Genomic DNA, 5,000 nt, shown 5'->3' on the forward strand with positions numbered 1-5,000 from the left:
CAATAAAATTAGAAAAAAGTGTGTCTAATGTGATTGGCTTAACTGATTTGATGTCGTGTGCCGGCTCTATTTTAAGCGGGTCGGGTGCGGATTTTAATTAGTGCAGCTGTCGGAAAACGGGTCGGATGCGGTTTAAAGCACTGCGGGGACGGGCGGGTGCGGATTTACAAAATCGGACCCGTGCAGCTCTCTGCCCCGCAGGTCCTTAAAAAAAAGGCTTCAATTTAGTTGTATCAAAATTTTATCATAAAGACTCTTAAACTCCTTAAAAGGTACAAGAAAAATTTATTATGGGATCGAAGTGATGTGGCTTGGTTAACCTTGTAATGCCAGAATAAAGGCTAATAATGCCTGAATAAAACTAAAGAATAATGATAAAGTAATAATGAGGATAATGTGTGAGGTGTGAGGAACGTCCCGTGAGAACAACAGAATCATGAACAGGGCAGTTTCGGGCCAGACAGCCTCATGTTAGCACACAGGAGAGCTTACCGAGGGCATACTTGTTTTTTGTTAGCCTTTTATTAGCCTTCTCTAAAAACGCACATGACATGGTCTCACAAAATGCAGTTTTAGAGGTAATGTCCTCAGATTTGGAAGGACGCATGAGTAGACTTGTGGCATTAGTTCTTTGTGTTTCTAAAAACATTTACCACAGCAACATAGTTTTTTATTAAAAAAATCTTCCTACATTTAAAAACCCTTGTTGATATCACATTCAAGTTCATGAGTTTGTCTACCGATTTATGATAGGAACACAGCTTTCACTCCTAACCAAACTGACATCACTAGCCAATCAGAAGTTCTTGTTCTTAGCTGATGAATGGAAAAGAAGCCCACGTCTCGAGCGCGACACATTGACAAAGATTTCCATCTGGTGTCATACACTTGCATAAAAAAGCTATTTATAAAAGCAGCAGAGCTTTGTAAACAGCTCAGAGGAATCACGTCATATCCATAAGAACGATATGATCGCCAGAACATATTTACCGGGATTTTTGAAAAGGTCATGTTCATGAGTTTGGCTTGCTTAATTAATGTCCATCTGGGAAAACTCACTTTATTTGTAACGTAAATCATTTAAACTTATGCCAACACAGGAGAATACATCAACACATTTCTAAATATGCATCGTGATTTCAAAATAAAAGTTTCTGACTTTGGATTTAAATGTCGTTGAATCACATGAAGCATCACCAAGCTGTTATTACCTAACATCTGCAGGTATTTGTTATAATATAGGCATATTACATATTTAACAATGTTTTTCAATAAAACCATATACTTGGTTTTGATACTTTATTTGAGGCCAATTATTATTGCCTCATCGTTACTTTATATATAAATAGTCATATTAAAGCCTGTTTTTTTACTTAGTTCTATTTGTATTACAAAAAAAAATCAGATTACTCGCTTGTCAAAATAAATGTAAGAAGGTTAATTGTGTATAGGTATAGTATTATGTGAAGCATTTATATAGTCTGTATTTTCAGAGTGTATGATACAGCTTTCATTCTTCAGGTCAATCATATATTCATGAAAAAGAGAATCCGTTTGAATAAGGAAAGAATAACTTTGCCATTGTATCCTTTCAAATGTTAAAGTTGCTGCAGTCATTGCATTCTTTGCATGTGCTGCACTTAATTTGTACCATTTTGTACCATTCATTTATTTATTAGAATTTGAAAGATAATAATATTCTATATTCATTTCCTAGTATTTAATTTACCGTTATTTCTTTTGAACAAAACTATTTCAGAAATTTTATGTTTTAGATTGTAGGTCATCTTGCATTAGACAAAGCTAATCGGCAAAACTTGACATCAAAAGCATTCTAAATGTTACATGTGTTAATGTGTTAATGTTACATGTTACCTTTCTTGGTTTTGCGGTTTCAAATATCCCACAATAATCTGTGTGAGCCTGTCAAGGGCTAATGGCAATGGCAGATACGTTACTAATTAGTTTCAAGGAAAATCTATGTAAATATAAATCCCGTGGCAAAACAGAGAAACAAATAGAGACATCATTAGCATAGCTGCTGTTCCAACCAATTAAAATTAATTAGTTTAACCCAAGCTAAAGAATAATAATGCGCATTTGATCAGTTACAACTGCAATCACAAATTATGAGATGCATTATTCGAATATTTGGCAAAGGAGATGTGTTTTTAATCTAGATTTAAACAGAGAGAGTGTGTCTGAACCCCGAACATTATCAGGAAGGCTATTCCAGAGTTTGGGAGCCAAATGTGAGAAAGCTCTACCTCCTTTAGTGGACTTTGCTATCCTAGGAACTACCAAAAGTCCAGCGTTTTGTGACCTTAGGGAGCGTGATGGGTTGTAGCGTGGTAGAAGGCTAGTTAGGTACGCAGGAGCTAAACCATTTAGGGCCTTATAGGTAAGTAATGATAATTTGTAACTGATACGGAACTTAATAGGTAGCCAGTGCAGAGACTGTAAAATTGGGGTAATATGATCATATTTTCTTGACCTCGTAAGGACTCTAGCTGCTGTGTTTTGGACCTGTAGCTTGTTTATTGACGAAGCAGGACAACCACCTAGAAGTGCGTTACAATAGTCCAGTCTAGAGGTCATGAAAGCATGAACTAGCTTTTCTGCATCAGAAACAGATGCAGTTTTTGTAACATGGGAAATATTGTTGTCAAAAGACAAGTTGCTGTCTAATATAACACCCAGATTTTTGACGGTAGAGTCAGGCCTGTACAGGCCAGAGTGTAGAGAAGCAGGTCATTTGTAATTTTAACAAGTGCAGTTTCTGTGCTATGGTGGGGCCTGAATCCTGACTGAAATTCTTCATACAGATCATTTTTATGCAGGAGCTCAATTGAGCAGACACAACTTTTTCTAAAATTTTAGACATAAATGGAAGATTTGAAATAGGCCTATAATTTGCCAGTACACTAGGATCTAGTTTTGGTTTCTTAATAAGAGGCTTGATAACCGCCAGCTTGAATGGTTTTGGGACGTGACCTAAAGATAACGACGAGTTAATGATATTGAGAAGCGGTTCTTCGGCTACAGGTAACAGCTCTTTTAGTAATTTAGTGGGTACAGGATCTAATAAACATGTTGTTGGTTTAGATACAGTGATAAGTTTATTTAGCTCTTCCTGTCCTATATTTGTAAAGCACTGCAGTTTATCTTTGGGTGCGATGGATGAAACTGAAGTGTTAGACGCTGTAGAATCTACATTCGCTATTGTATTTCTAATGTTATCTATTTTATCAGTGAAGAAATTCATAAAGTCATTACTATTTAACGTTGGTGGAATATTTGAATCAGGTGGCGTCTGGTAATTTGTTAATTTAGCCACTGTGCTAAATAAAAACCTTGGATTGTTTTGGTTATTTTCAATGAGTTTGTGGATATGCTCTGCCCTAGCAGTTTTTAGAGCCTGTCTATACCTGGACATACTGTTTTTCCATGCAATTTTAAAAACTTCCAAGTTAGTTTTTCTCCATTTGCTTTCAAGACTACGAGTTACTTTCTTGAGAGAGTGAGTATTACTGTTATACCATGGCACAGTACGTTTTTCTCTAACCTTTTTCAATTTGATGGGGGCAACAGCTTCTAATGTATTAGAGAAAATAGTGCCCATGTTGTCAGTAATTTCGTCTAATTCATGTGTATTTTTGGGTACAAATAGCAGTTGAGATAGATCAGGCAGGTTATTTGCGAATCTGTCTTTGGTGGCTGGAACAATAGTTCTGCCCAGACGGTAACGCTGAGACATATAGTTAATATCAGTTATACGCAGCATGCACGATACAAGGAAATGGTCTGTAATATCATCACTTTGGGGTACAATATCTATAGCAGTAAGATCGATTCCATGCGATATAATTAGATCTAGTGTATGATTAAAACGATGAGTGGGCACGGTGACATTTTGCTTGACTCCAAAGGAGTTTATTAGGTCAGTAAACGCAAGTCCTAATGTATCATTTGCATTATCAATGTGAATATTAAAATCTCCCATGATTAGCGCCTTATCAACTGTAACTAGAAGGTCTGAGAGGAAATCTGCAAATTCTTTTAGGAATTCTGTATACGGCCCTGGTGGTCTATACACAGTAGCCAGAGCAAGAGATACATTAGATTTCTTTTGCATGTCTGACAGTGTAACATTTAGCAGAAGTATTTCAAAAGAGTTAAACCTGTATCCTGTTTTCTGGGTAACATTGAGAATATCACTATATATTGTTGCAACACCTCCTCCACGACCAGTCTGACGGGGCTCATGATTATAACAGTAGTTTGGTGGAGTCGACTCATTTAGACCAAAATAATCATTTGGTTTTAGCCAGGTTTCAGTCAAGCAGAGTACATCAAAACTATTTTCTGTGATCATTTCATTTACAATAACTGCTTTGGGTGTGAGTGATCTAATATTTATGAGCCCAAACTTAAAACATTTTTTTTTGTTCATTTGCTTTACATGTTTCTGGTTTAATCACGATAAGATTTTTTCTAGGTCCTACATTATATTTTGACCTCACTATTCGGGGAACAGACACAGTCTTAATAGTTTTTACAGCGCAAGTACTTCTATAATTTGAGCGTGTAGAACAAAACTCATCATAATAGTTATTAGAGAATTGTCTTACTAGTCACATGGAGCGAAGTGTCCTGGAGATGTTGTCAGAGAGCAGCTCCGCTCCGATTCTGCTGGGGTGTAATCCATCAGCGTGAAACAGCCTAGGACGCTCCCAGAAAAGATTCCAGTTATTAACAAATAGCAGTTTCTGTTCTTTACACCATGACAACAACCATTCATTTAAAGCAACAAGTCTACTGAACCTTTCGTGTCCTCGTCGATACGTGGGCAGTGGTCCTGACACGATGATCATCGCCGCGGGCGTCGTGCTGCGAACCGTCTCGATCAGGAGTAGACGTGGTGGGACAGTTAGCATCACGCTGTATACTTACGGCTCTCCGCTCTCTCAGCTGGGCCTGCCTCACCTCCAGGTCACGAA

At 37.3% G+C, this 5,000-nt stretch overlaps 1 protein-coding gene across 1 annotated transcript in view; it reads left to right on the forward strand.

Moving 5' to 3' along the window:
• Window positions 1-5,000, forward strand: part of LOC132151460 (histone deacetylase 4-like) — a 68,670-nt gene that overhangs the window by 40,705 nt on the left and 22,965 nt on the right. The window lies entirely within an intron of this gene.

The sequence above is a fragment of the Carassius carassius genome, chromosome 10 (genome assembly GCF_963082965.1).
Source record: "Carassius carassius chromosome 10, fCarCar2.1, whole genome shotgun sequence".
Classification (NCBI taxonomy): Eukaryota; Metazoa; Chordata; class Actinopteri; order Cypriniformes; family Cyprinidae; genus Carassius; species Carassius carassius.